A 15,188-nucleotide genomic window follows, 5' to 3' on the forward strand; every position below is an offset into this window, starting at 1 on the left:
AGTTGAGAGTGCAGTTTGAGAGTGCAGTTTGAGAGTGCCGATTGAGAGTGCAGTTTGAGAGTGCAGATTGAGAGTGCAGAGTGCAGTTTGAGAGTGCAGAGTGCAGTTTGAGAGTTGAGAGTGCAGATTGAGAGTGCAGATTGAGAGTGCAGTTTGAGAGTGCAGTTCGAGAGTGCATTTTGAGAGTCCAGTTTGAGAGTGCAGTTTGAGAGTGCAGTTATAGAGTGCAGTTTGAGAGTGCAGTTTGAGAGTTGAGAGTGCAGATTGAGAGTTGAGAGTGACTTGGTCAATAGGAGCAAGCTCTGGGTTATACTCCGTGAGCTCGGCATTGAGGACTCATTGGTGGCCCTTATAGCTAGTTTACACCAGGGGCTTTTTGCGAAGGTCCGGGTTACCAGGGAAGGGCGTTGTTCAGATAGCTTCAGGTCAAAGAAAGGGGTTCGCCAAGGTTGCATCCTGGCCCCTCTTTTATTTACTATTTATATAAATGACCTAGGGAAGTTTTTGTCAACAGGCAATGCAGATGTACCGCGGCAGGTGGGAAACAGATTCCGGCTCTCCTTTATGCGGACGATGCCGTTCTCATCGCCCGCACGGGCATTGGTCTACAGACCCTTTTAGAGCTTTTTGGCTCATTTATGGTTAACTTAGACCTAAAAATTAATGCAACTAAATCACACACAATGATTGTGGGCCCACGGAAAAATAAATCATATACTAAAATCTTTACTTGTAGGGGTAAGGTTCTCTCCAGGGTCCCTGTTTTCCCGTATTTAGGGGTCCTGTTCAATGAGAAAGGTTCTTGGGCCACGCAGATTAAGGCCAAGAACATTTCCTTAGCTCGGTCCACAGCAGCCCTGATGGCCTTTACGAAAAGATTAGGGGCTAAACCAATGGAGGCTGTGTTAAAAGTTTATAAAAGTAAATGCGTTTCCATTGCTTCATATGGTGCAGCTCTGTGGGGATATGCTAACTTGGATAGCATACAGAGGGTTGAAAACAAGCTTATTAGAAGAATTTTATCGGTCCCAAATTCTACCCCTACCTATTCCATACATGAAGAAGTTGGCCTACCCTATATTACAGATGGACTGAAATTGGCCCCTTTACTTTTCTGGGCCAATACCTGGTTAAACACAGAGTTGTCTTTAAACCATATAATTCTTAAAGACGTGATTGCAAGGGAGGGGGCAATGAAAATATTATGGTTGAAATATATAAAGTCATCTTTCACTGCCCTCGGGAGACCAGACCTATATACAACACCTTCAAACATCAGGAAAAGGGACATTGCTTGGATTAAGAAAGAATTCCAGGGGAGGATACGTTTAGATAGAGAGGAGTTGGAAGTCAAGAAACCATTAGTAAGAGCACATTTGGTCTTGTCCTCTTCCCCCGCTATGGAACCATATCTGCAATTTGTTACCAAACCCCTGCATAGATTTTTATTAACCAGATTTAGAATGAACTTGATCCACTACTCACTAGGCTGTTTCCCCGTATGGGGAAAACCCGAGCATGCACCACCTTGTGAGTGTGATCAGTTCTCTAACCAGGATACTCTCCATTTTATGTTTTTTTGTGGGCTTTACAATTTGGAGAGGGGAAAATATCTACTACCTCTCCTGAAAACCATGGGCTTTATACAAGTGAGACCAGCCTTGCTTTTCCTTCAACGGTTACCAGACGCACATGTCACTTTCTGTGTTGCTAGTTTTTTAACAGCCGCTTATAGAGGAAAAAACAAAAGAAGCCCGAGAACTGTATTGTTCTAAACTAAAAGTGAACCTCTATATATTAATTTTAACTTTAACTAAGTGACCTTTTTTAGGATGCTGTGTGAAATAAATGTTTTGTGGGTATTTTTAAAATGTTTTAAATGTTTTAAATGTATGTATTATTCCTGCCTTTTATGATTTTAACAAAAATCGAATAAAGTGTATTTTGAATGACTGAGTTGAGAGTGCAGTTTGAGAGTGCAGATTGAGAGTGCAGTTTGAGAGTGCAGTTTGAGAGTGCAGTTTGAGAGTGCAGATTGAGAGTGCAGTTTGAGAGTGCAGATTGAGAGTGCAGTTTGAGAGTGCAGTTTGAGAGCGCAGTTTGAGAGTGCAGATTGAGAGTGCAGATTGAGAGTGCAGATTGAGAGTGCAGAATCAGAGTGCAGAGTGCATATTGCAGTTTGAGAGTGCAGTTTGAGAGTGCAGTATGAGAGTTGAGAGTGCAGATTGAGAGTGCAGATTGAGAGTGCAGAATCAGAGTGCATATTGCAGTTTGAGAGTGCAGTTTGAGAGTGCAGATTGAGAGTGCAGAGTGCAGATTGAGAGTGGAGAGTGCAGATTGAGAGTGTAGATTGAGAGTGCAGTTTGAGAGTGCAGAGTGGCAGTGAGTGCAGACTGAGTGCAGAGTGACAGTGAGTGCAGAGTGACAGTGAGTGCAGACTGCGTGCAGAGTGACAGTGAGTGCAGAGTGACAGTGAGTGCAGAGTGACAGTGAGTGCAGAGTGAGTGCAGAGTGACAGTGAGTGCAGAGTGTCAGTGAGTGCAGAGTGTCAGTGAGTGCAGAGTGACAGTGAGTGCAGAGTGACAGTGAGTGCAGAGTGACTGTAGAGTGAGTGCAGAGTGACAGTGAGTGCAGAGTGACAGTGAGTGCAGAGTGACAGTGAGTGCAGAGTGACAGTGAGTGCAGAGTGAGTGCAGAGTGACAGTGAGTGCAGAGTGACAGTGAGTGCAGAGTGACAGTGAGTGCAGAGTGGCAGTGAGTGCAGAGTGACTGTAGAGTGAGTGCAGAGTGAGTGCAGAGTGACAGTGAGTGCAGAGTGAGTGCAGAGTGACAGTGAGTGCAGAGTGACGGAGTGCAGAGTGACAGTGAGTGCAGAGTGACAGTGAGTGCAGAGTGACAGTGAGTGCAGAGTGACAGCAGAGTGACAGTGAGTGCAGAGTGACAGTGAGTGCAGAGTGACAGCAGAGTGACAGTGAGTGCAGAGTGACAGTGAGTGCCGAGTGACAGCAGAGTGACAGTGAGTGCAGAGTGACAGTGAGTGCAGAGTGACAGTGATTGCAGAGTGACTGCAGAGACAGTGTGTCAGGGTGCACATTGTGTGAGTGTGCAGAATGAGTGTGCAGGGTAAACAGTGTGTGACTATGCAGGGTGACATTGGGAGTGTGCGGGTGAGCAGTGTGTGAATGTGTAGGGGCAGTGTGTGAGTGTGCAGAAAACACCACACACACATACACCACACACACATAACGCACACACAAACCACACACCTCAGTCTCTCAACACCACACACTTGTCACCACTCAACACAACACACTCACCACCACACTCACTCCCCAGGCTCACCCCCACAGACTCACCACCACACACTCACCAGCACACAGAAAACAACACACACAACAACACACCCCCAGCCGTCAATGAATGCTTTCACCATGCACAAACACCAACAACCATCATCCATCTGTGCACGCTTTTACCAAGCACACACCCACCAGCCGTCAGTGCACCCTTCCACCAAGCACACACACCTCCAGCCGGCAGTGCACTTTTCCACCAAGCAATCGCAGTATGGTACACTTTACTTTTAAACATATTCATATAAAGCACAGCATGCCACCATTGGTAAAATTACAATTCAACCAACATACTTCCACTACACACCACATGCACACACTCCATAACACATGGCAAAAAGACATTGGCATTTACAATGCCATTAGCTCAAACTCAAATAAATCCGAGCCCGATTGCATTTCTAATGCTTGTTTGGGTCTATTTTTGGCTGAGTCAAGGAGGGGTTTGAAGTGCGACGCTTTCCCAAGGGAGATGTGCTTGTGGTACTTGGATCTTGCTGAACGAAGCGTGGCCAAATCTTCGGTGGAGGGCACTTGCCCCCACGGTTTCTCCAGGAATCTTAGCTGCTTCCTTTCTTCATAGAGGGATTTGTTGAACCAAGGTGCTGAGGGAGTGGGGCGTATCTTTTTGCTTTTGAGTGGAACTACGTTATTGATTTCGGCTGCAAGGACTGTGAGGCATTGGGAGGTGAGTTCGTCAACATTTAGGTTTGGGTCTAGCCTTGGAAGTGTTAACAAAGCTGATTCACAGAGGGGACCGACATCAATATTTTTAGCCTCACGGAACCAGGAGGTAGCCCTCTTAGGTTGGCCAAGAGTTATAGAGTGTGATAGGCGAAGAGAGAATGGGATGAGGAGGTGGTCAGACCAGTCTTCATGAATAGGGGTAGTGATAGAAAGCATGTCTGCTTTAGAAATAACAAGGTCCAGGATTGAGCCCTTAGAGTGTGTTGATTCTGTGCAGTGTTGGATAAGATCGTTTGCAGAGAGGAAGGTGGCCAGCGAGTTCGCAGAAGAGTCTTGCGGTAAGCCCCAGTGGAGATTGAAGTCACCCACGAAGGTCTGATTGTCACTTTGCGAGTATTGGTCGCTGATGAAGTCAGTGAGTTCCTCCATAAATGAAGGGCCACTACGAGGCGGGCGGTAAATGACATGGAATCTGAGGGGTGAGCGGTGGTGCAATTGAAGCTCAAGAGAAAGGCATTCAGAGGTGTGGGAGGAGCTGAAAGGAGAAGCCTTAAGTTGAAGGCAGTTTCTGAAGGTGACTGCAACACCTCCCCCAATGTTGTCAGTTCTGTCATTCCTAAATATAGAATAGCCTGTGGGTAATAGGAGATCAAACATAGAGTGAGCGGTATCGTTGCACCAGGTCTCTGTGAGGAAGAGCATGTCAATATCGTGTTTCCCTTTAGTTTGGCTCACACACGAATGAGATAGGCAAATCCGTGCAGCAGCTTGCAATGTCTGTGTGAGCTTGCGCAGGACGGCATGGACGTTTCCATTTTCAGGCAATACGATGCACTCGTTGCTATTACATGGCACATTCTCGTGCTTAACACACAAGCGCCTCTTAGATTCTTCTTTAATCTGACCACCAGATTTTAAAGGAACCTTCTTTCTCATTAGAGGAAGAGAATAGTTCTTGCCTTAAAAAAAAAAACTTAACATTTAAAACAACGCACTACTGAAGAGACTTAGAAAGCATTACAACATCCTCAAATTTCCCTTGCCTGCCCCAGGCCGGGTATGCGGTAGGGTGGGAGATGGCTTGTCAGGCAGCAAAGAGGCCCAACAATGGCGGGGGAGGCCTAAATACCCCTCCCCATCTCCCGGCGCGCCGGACATGACGTGTCCAGCGTGCCCTGAAAGGGGACTCCTCCTGGAGTCCCAGAAGCGAATGGGGAGGCGCCTAAAATCGAACTAAGGGTGGCCGCCCTCTGAGGTGGCCCCCTGCGGGGGCCGCGGGCAGCCGCATAGTTCCATTATTGGAGCAGGATGATCCCCACCCGCACCAAAGTAGAAAAGGCATGCATAAATAAATACACCACACAACTTTTTTGTTTGGAGAAAATATGGCTGCAGGTTTATTACATACAACAGTATGCAAATAATGGTGGGTTATCTTACTGGCGATCCAAGGGCAGGTAGCCGTACTAACCTATGCTACCCTGCCCGCCTGATGAGCCAAGCACTGTGGAAACCCAATCAGTGCTACCCTTATAGGGGTGATCCCCTTACTGAATCACTTGACACATTCGTCCCTTATTACTCACGTCCCTTTCAGGCCGGAGCATAGCAAGGCAAGCCCCCGGTTGTTCAGGCCCACAACCGCCCGAAGGACTAACGGGGCGCTGATGTCATTGTTCCAGGACCCTCCCCTGAGGCTCCTGGGATTTGGCTCTGGCACCCTTATTGTGCTCTTGCAGAGGTATTCTTCTGTACCCAAATATGTGGCCGTGGAGCACCAAATTATGCGGCAGGACTGACTAAATTATGCACCAAGGGCCAGATGTGCGACTGTTTTTTGCAGTTTTAAAGGGGCATGTGGCCCGTTTGCGACCGCAAAAAACTGATGCACAATGTACTAATCCTATTTTGCGAGTTGCTAATCTAATAGTGACTCGCAAAATAGGGTTAGCGACTCGCTATTAGGAAGGGGCGTGCCAACCTATGTATGATTGTTTTCTGAAGCCACTCGCAAACGGGAAGGGGACCCCTTCCCCTTTGTGAATGGGCGTGCAAATAATTTTTACGAGCAGGCAGTGGTCCTGCTCTTAACCCCTTCGCTGCTAGGCTTCCCCCCGTGCTAAGTTTTTTTTTGGCTATTTGGGGTAGTGCGTGCTTAGGCCCCTGTAACTTTTTGACCACATAAGGTATCCACGCCAAATTTGTGTCCTTTTCTTCCAACATCATGGGGATTCTAAAGGTTCCCTGGGTTTCTGAAGTCCTCTGGGGGGAATCCCAGAAATGAGCCAAAATACAGCAAAGTTGTCTTTGTTGGGGGGAAAATGCGAAAAAAGCGCTGCAAATTAAAGCGTCTGGGTTTTTGCCTGCAAATGGTATCAAAAAGGTGAGTGTGACCTGACCCCAGGCCACGCCGCACGGCTCCTCAGCTGTAAAGCGCATCTCTGACCCGGCGCCGCAGGTTTGCCCCTGGCCTCGGCGTCCCCCTGCCGCTACCTTTGCTGTTGCCCACACTTGTGTTTTGAACTGTGCAATTTTTCTTTATTTCTGTTTTTGTGGTATTTCTCGTTTTTCCCGTAGCTGTTGTATCCCTCTGGTATTCCCCCCCCCGCTCCCCGCTTCCCGCCGCTGCTCCCTCATGGCCCGCCCCTTTTTCTTCTGTTCCCACCGCCCACTGGCCGCCCCGCTCCTGCCTCCCAGCTGCTCCTCCCTCCCACTTGGCCTCATATGGTGGCCGCGCGGCGCAGGTGAGTGTGACCTGACCCCAGGCCACCCCCCACGCCGCACAACTCCTCAGCTGTAAAGCGCATCTCTGACCCGGCGCCGCAGGTTCGCCGCTGGCCTCGGCGTCCCCCTGCCACTACCTTTGCTGTTGCCCACACTTGTGTTTTGAACTGTTCAATTTTTCTTTATTTCTGTTTTTGTGGTATTCCTCGTTTTTCCCGTAGCTGTTGTATCCCTCTGGTGTGCCCCCCCTCTTCCCGCCGCTGCTCCCTCGCAGCCCCGCCCCACCCGCCCCTTTTTCTTCTGTTCCCACCGCCCATTGGCCGCCCCGCTCCCGCCTCCCAGCTGCTCCTACCTCCCACTTGGCCTCATTTGGAGGCCGCGCGGCGCAGGTGAGTGTGACCTGACCCCAGGCCACGCTGCACGGCTCCTCAGCTGTAAAGCGCGTCTCTGACCCGGCGCCGCAGGTTCGCCCCTGGCCTCGGCGTCCCCCTGCCGCTACCTTTGCTGTTGCCCACACTTGTGTTTTGAACTGTGCAATTTTTCTTTATTTCTGTTTTTGTGGTATTCCTAGTTTTTCCAGTAGCTGTTGTATCCCTCTGTTGTGCCCCCCCGCTCCCCGCTTCCCGCCGCTGCTCCCTCGCGGCCCCGCCCCGCCCCGCCCCTTTTTCTTCTGTTCCCACCGCCCATTGGCCGCCCGCTCCCGCCTACCAGCTGCTCCTCCCTCCCACTTCGCCTCATATGGAGGCCGCACGGCGGCCGCGCAGCAGGCACGCCGCTGGCGCGCCTAAGGCAAGCCCATCTGTGCCCGTCTGCGCCCAGCGCCAGGACCCCTGGCCCTCGCCGAGGCCTGCCCACCCGACGGACATACGACGCTTCCACCATCCACGCACTCAACGCCGGCTGGAACCCTGCCTGCTACACACCCACGGACCCTTCACTTGCCAAACCTGCAAATTCACCTGCCTCTGACCCTGCCCGGCACTCGCCAAGCCGAGCACCAGCGACAATCACCTCAAGTGCATCCTGCTCAACACCCCTCCGTCCACAGGCACGCCATCGAACTCTGGAACCTCCTCGTCACAACATCACCAGACGTCGCCTTCCTCACAGAAACCTGGATGAACGCCTCCTCAGCCCCCGACATTGCCATAGCCATCCCGGATGGCTACAAGATCACCCGGAGGGACCGCGTCAACCAAACCGGAGGATGCATAGCCATCGTCCACAGAGACACCATCCGCATCACGACCAACTCCGACGACACCCTCACCGCTGCCGAGCACCTTCACTTCCAGATACACATCGACCCCAAGACCACCCTCAGAGGCACTCTCATCCACAGACCCCCGACGACCTCGCACCACTGAAGAACCCTCCCAGCAGACCCGGCAGCAAGAAAGCCTCATGGTTCACCAACGACCTCAAAAACTCCAAGAAAAACTGCGGCACTCTCGAGAAAGCCTGGCGCCACGACCAGACAACAAACAACATGACAGCCCTCAAGAACGCCACCCGCAAACACCACCAGCTGATCCGCACCACCAAAAGGACTACATTCAAAGAACGACTGGACAACAACTCCCACAACAGCAAAGAACTCTTCAGCATCGTTAGAGAGCTCTCCAACCTCCGCGCCTGCAACAACGACATCACACCCTCGCAATACCTCTGCGACTCACTCGCCTCATTCTTTCACCACAAGATCGCCGACATACACAACAGCCCCGACGCACAGACCACGCACCCAACCACCGAACCAGCGCCCCCCACCACCACCCTCTGCACCTGGACCGTGGTCAGCACCGAAGACACCACCCGCACGATGAAAACCATCCACTCCGGCTCCCCAACCGACCCATGCCCACACCACATCTTCAACAAAGCCGACTCCATTATCGCACCCCAACTCCGTGACATCATTAACAGCTCCTTCACATCCACCGCCTTCCCGGAGAGCTGGAAACATGCCGAGCTCAGCGCCCTCCTGAAGAAACCCACCGCGGACCCCACGGACCTCAAGAACTTCCGCCCCATCTCACTCCTCCCCTTTCCTGCTAAAGTCATCGAGAAGACCGTCAACAGACAACTCTCCGCCTTCCTCGAGACAAACGGATACCTCGACCCCTCGCAGTCCGGTTTCCGAGCAAACCACAGCACCGAGACCGCACTCATCACAGCCACCGACGACATCAGGTCCCTGCTCGACAACGGGGAAACAGCTGCCCTCATCCTCCTGGACCTTTCAGCAGCCTTCGACACCGTATGCCACCGCACCCTGATACAGTGCCTCAGCAACACCGGTATCCAAGGAACGGCGTTAGAGTGGATCATCTCGTTCCTTGCCGGAAGAACCCAGAGAGTCCGCCTTCCCCCGTTCCGATCCGCGGCCACCGAAGTCATCTGCGGCGTCCCGCAAGGATCCTCGCTCAGCCCCACCCTCTTCAATGTCTACATGAGCCCCCTCGCAGCCATCGCATGGCAACACAACCTCAACATCATCTCCTACGCCGACGCACCCAGCTGATCCTCTCCCTCACCAACGACCCCGCCACCGCCAGAACCAGCCTCCAGGAAGGAATGAAAGACGTCGCGGAATGGATGAAGCTCAGCCGTCTGAAACTGAACTCAGACAAGACGGAAGTCCTCATCCTGGGACCATCCCCCTCTGCCTGGGACGACTCCTGGTGGCCCCCGGCCCTGGGCACCGCCCCCAAGCCAGCGGCCCATGCACGCAACCTGGGCTTCATCCTGGACTTCTCCCTCACGATGACCAAGCAAGCCAACGCCGTATCGTCATCCTGTTTCAACACCCTGCGCATGCTCCGAAAGATCTTCCGGTGGATCCCCACCGAAACCAGGAAGACGGTCAACCAGGCCCTCGTCCCCAGCCGTCTGGACTACGGGAACACCCTCTATGCTAGAACCACAGCCAAACTCCAGAAAAGACTCTAGCGCATACAGAACGCTTCGGCACGACTCATCCTGGACATCCCCCGCCACAGCCACATCTCTGCCCATCTGAAAGACCTGCACTGGCTCCCCGTCAGCAAGAGGATCACGTTCAGACTCTTCACCCACGCACACAAGGCTCTCCACGACATGGGCCCTAAATGCCTCAACAGCCGCCTCACATTCTACACACCCACCCGCCAGCTCCGATCCGCCAGCCTCGCCCTCGCCTCCGTCCCACAAATTCGCAGAGCCACCGCCGGAGGAAGATCCTTCTCCTACCAGGCAGCCAAGACATGGAACTCCCTCCCCACCCACCTACGGCTGACCCAGGATCGCCTCTCCTTCAGGAAACAACTCAAGACCTGGATGTTCGAGCAGTAGCGACTCCCCTCCCCCCCTCCCAGCGCCTTAAGACCCTAGCAGGTGAGTAGCGCGCTCTACAAATTTATATGACTGATTGATTGATTGATTGATTGACAAAAGGGTGTTTGGGGCTGAAATCACCATTTCCCAGCTTTTAGGGAATGACAGACTTTTGTCAGAAAACCAACATTTTTTACCCAGTTTTGGTATTTTTCTGGGATATGGCCTATTTTTGCTTTTTTTTGTGCTTTCAACTTCCTTCCAGTTAATGGTAAAAATGGGTATGAAAGCAATAATGGATCCTCGTAAGCTATACATTTTAGAAAAGGAGGCAAAATTCTGAATTTAGTCATATGTGTAGATCCATCAAGGTTTCCTTATAGAAAACCAACAGTTAAATATAAGAAAAATTGAAAATTAGTTTAAAAAAAACAGCCTTTTGTGTCAACGTTTCCACCTGTAACTTCTTCTAATTATGACAGCTGTTTAAAAGCAATATACCATTACATCCGCTGGACCTTACTGATTGTGGGGATATATAGGGCTTGTATGTTCAGCAAGAACCCGACGAACCCATCGCCAAAATCTGAGCAGCAATTTACAATGGTTTTTATTATGTACCGGGTATATAGCAATTATTGTGGGAAAATGTATAGATGGAAAAATCGGTATGAAAGACAGCTATGTATTTCTGAAATGGGAACAAAATATAGAGTTTAAAAACAGTAGATATTAGCACATTTCCAAAATTGGGAATACTCCTACCAGCATGAGAATTATCGGTCATTTTTCAAAATGACATCTTTGTTACACAATGTCTTTCATTTGGAAGGCAAAAATGCATTGAAATTCAATAGGTAATAACAGTTGCTTTACAAATCTGAATGACCCTAAGTCTCCTGATAAAAATCATGGTGCGGCTTCAGGCGGTTGATGTGGAACACCCTATGGGGCTGTCGGGGGGTCTTGAGGTCTACTACATAAGTGGTCTGGCCTCGCTTCTCCACGATCTCATATGGTCCAGTCCACCGGTCCTGGAGGGCGCTAAGCTCTCTGGGCTTCATGAGCCACACCTTCTGTCCAGCATCCAACTCCACTGTCCGAGCGTTCCGGTCGTACCACTCCTTCATGACGGCTTGACTAGCCTTCAGATTGTCTGAGGCTTCCTTCCACAGCTTGGCCATCTGGCTGCGGAATGCCAGCATGTAGCTGACCACGTCACAGGGAAGCTTATTGGAAGTCTTCTCCCACCCCTCCTTCACAAGACTGAGGGGCCCCCTAACGGGGTGGCCATAGAGCAGCTCAAAGGGGCTGAACCCAACTCCCTTCTGCGGCACCTCACGGTAGGAGAACAGCAGACAGGGTAAGAGGACGTCCCACTTCCATCTCAAGTCCTCTGGCAGGCTCCGGATCATCCCCTTCAGGATCTTGTTGAAGCGCTCTACAAGCCAGTTAGTCTGGTGGTGGTAAGAAGTGGAGAACCGGTAGGTCACTCCGCACTCCTTCCACATGGCCTGCATATAGGCCGACATGAAATTTGTGCCCCTATCTGACATCACGACCTTGGGGAATCCCACTCGGGTAAAAATCCCTATCGAGGCCCGTGCCACCGCAGGTGCAGTGATGGTCCTCAGAGGGATGAACCGGTGCCCCGAAGTAGTCGGCGGATCCATTGGCCCGACAATATCAATGCCTACCCGCTCAAAAGGGGTACCGACAACCAGGAGCGGTTCTATAGGGACCTTCAACTTAGTCCCAGTCTTGCCACTCGCCTGACAAGTCTTACAGGTCTTACAAAAGGTGTCAAAGGCAACTCGCATTCTGGGCCAGTAAAAATGTGGGACCAACCGAGCAAAGGTTTTGTCCTGGCCCAGGTGTCCTGCCAGTGGTATCTCATGTGCCAATTCCAGCAGGTAGGCTCAGTAGCATTGGCGGACCACTAAGGCCCTTGATGACCCAATTACCGGAGCCTTAGGCTCACTGTAGAGGAGGCCATCCTCCCAGTAAATATGGTAATTGCCGGTTTCCTTGGCAGTCGCTTGGGCTTCAGTCTGCTGCCGCATGCCTTCAAGCGTTGGGCACTCTCTCTACGCCTGACAAAAGTCCTCATGGGTAGGCCCTCCTTTCACCTGCCACTCTGCAGGGATCGGCAAGTCCCCCACGGGAACAACATCCACCTCCGCGGACTCCGGGGTCACCTCCACGGGCTCCCCATCCATCTCACAGGGTGTGTCCTCCAAGACGTCTTCTTGTCCAGCATTGGGCTGGGCCATTGTTCCAGTCTCCAACCCGGGTTAAGTTCCTTGCCGGGCAGCCATGGACCTCATGACCACACAAGTCCATCCTGGTAATACCAGCATTTCGGTGTGGGCTTCCAAATCGTTTCCGAGCAGACACTCAACTGGCATGGCAGGGCTTACGGTGACTCTCAACTGGCCTGAGACCCCTCCCCACTCAAAGAGAACCTGGGCCACAGGGTAGTGGCCCACACTGTTGTCAGCCAATACAACCTTGTGGAATACGTCCGGGATCACTTGCTCCGGGGACACCAGCTGTCTCAGTACCATCGTCATGCTGGCACCCGTATCCCTCAGAGCCTCCACCTCCTGCCTGTTAACCCGTACCTAAGCATGAGCGCTAAATCCGCTCCGCTCGCGGATTTTGCGAATTTTCGGTAAATTCGCGATCCGCGAACTCTCGCGAATTTACCGAAAATTTGCAATCCGCGAGCGGCGGATTCCTAGGTCAAAAGTTCAAGCCTTGCTGGCCTGTTGTAACTATTTTACGATGGCGCCGGCAAGCTGCCAGCGCCATCGTAAAATAGTTACTAAATTAGCTTCAACGGGAAGCACTAATAGATAAAATCAAGCAGGCGCTCGTGTATCTGCTTTATTTTATCTATTCAAGCTTCCTGTTGAAGCTAATGTAGTAACTATTTTAGGATGGCGCTGGCAGCTTGCCGGTGCCATCGTAAAATAGTTACCAGGCCAGGCAGCTGTGCCCTCTTCCCAAAACGGTGGCGTCTTCTTGAATAAATATGAAGGGCAGGGTTCATTCTGGCACGATGGTCCTGGCACAAAATCAAACCTCAACCGGAAGCACTTACAGTAAGCATGTGCCCTAGTTGAAGCTTAAATTCAGTGACTCATTATCGGCCCAAAAAACAATCGTGAGCGTTGTCAAGGCTGGGCAGCTGTCTCTGATCGGTATCTGACCTTTTATACACACAAGAGGCATGTGCACTCGCATGGAAGCCCCGCCCCAAATACGCAAATCCGCAAATACGCGGATTTTGCGGATCCACGATCCGTGGATACGCAAATCCGTGAATCGTGGATCCGCAAAATCCGCCCATGCTTGCCCGTACCCTCTGCCGGTACTTGGCAGTATTCGAGGTTAACTGCGTCTCTGGGACCATCTCTCTATCCCCCAGTGAAACCAGGGTCAAGCCGGTCCACTCACCCCCCTCATCTAGGGACAACAACTCACTAATGTCTACTTGCAGTAGGTCTAGCTCTCCTGGAACGCCCGCCTCCCCTTGTGCGCCCAGCTCCCCCTGTCCCTCATCTACTCTCCCCTCTGGGTTGGCCATTACCCATGCCCTCAAGGCTTTCTGAATCTCCTCTCTTGGCGCCTCGCTTGACGGACACCCCCATCCCCTGACAGAACTCCCTCAGCTGCGCCACTGTACACACCTCTAGGTTGGCCAGCTGGAACTCCATCCTGACAGGGAGGGCCCCAGACAACTTAAGAGAAAAAACACTAGGACGTAGGCAACAGGTTTAACGCAAGAGCCTATACAATCAATCAGGCAGTGAAGGGCAAATTTGTTAGGCTTGCGTTACAATAGGTGTCCAATTGCACGCACACTGAATCACTGGAGGGTGCTGCACAACCACAAGTCCTTATCCCGCCGCTGAACACCAATGTTAGAATCAGGTCACCAATTCTGACACGGTAGCTTGGCGCGAGGCAGGAAGGCACCCGAAGGCAATTTGTAAAGCAGTGGTGCAGCACACACTCACACTGACTCACGAATACACACGCAATAAAATGACACCACACCAGGTTGTTTTAGAAACCAAGACTCTTTATCTCATTTCGTTAGTTCAGGCAGGTAACACTTCTTAGATACCAGGCAAATGGAGTCAACATCTCTCAGACATTAATTCAATAAAAATAACACTGCTCTTCAGGGACATTCTAGGCAACGTTTCCTGTAAACATGGTCATCAAAGTAACATTTCAGGGGAATGCATATAAAGTCAATACATTTCAGTTACATTCCCTATGCAGGTGCCTCCTCTAAATAAGACAGTCCCTCTGTAGGGTTAACTCAGCTACATCTCCTATGCAGTGTTACTGCCGCAGGTAGTCAGTCTCATGAGGATATGCACTACAAACCCCAACTCCTGTTCAGGGCTTTACCCTGGGCAAGAGCTGTCATTCGAGAGAATTTGGTGCCCTTGCATGGAAGACAGGACGGCAGAAACTGTCTAGCGCCAGGGGGATGTGTAGTTGGCTAGCCCGGCTGCGCAGGGGTCTCCATTACTGCCTTGGCGAGGGCACAGCACTTCCCAACCCTCCCTGCGGGCTGTTACCTGAGGGATAAACGTCCGCAGTCAAGCTGGCGCCGGTTCTGGCAGGCACCGGCCGCCTCCTCACTCCCCCGGGCCCCTACCCTTCTTCCAACTCGCCCAGGAGAGGTAGGTGGCTCCCTCTCTGCTCGGAGCCCCCTCGCCGGTGCTCAGGATCGGCTCCAGGCCTTCCGATGCCTGCTCCGGCCTGGGAACCAATGAGGGCGTGGCTCTCGGGGGCGCGGCAGCCGCAACCAATGGCATCGCGGCTTCCAGGTGGCGCGGCCGATGACGCGGCAGCGCCCCTGTCATGTGACACCGTCCTTGCTGACTTCGCATGCCCAGCGCAGCCTTCTCCGCTACCGCGGCGGCCCTCCCAGGCTTCGGGGGCCGCGGCGAGGACTTCCGGGCCAGAGCGGGTTCTTCCTAGGAGGCGCCGGGGCCGCAGCTGTGATTTTTGGGCCCAAGGCGCATTCAGCGGCAGCGCCCCCAATCAAAGGCACACACGGGCTCAGGCGCAGTCAGCGCCTCA

Source organism: Lissotriton helveticus, chromosome 7, assembly GCF_964261635.1.
Source record: "Lissotriton helveticus chromosome 7, aLisHel1.1, whole genome shotgun sequence".
Classification (NCBI taxonomy): Eukaryota; Metazoa; Chordata; class Amphibia; order Caudata; family Salamandridae; genus Lissotriton; species Lissotriton helveticus.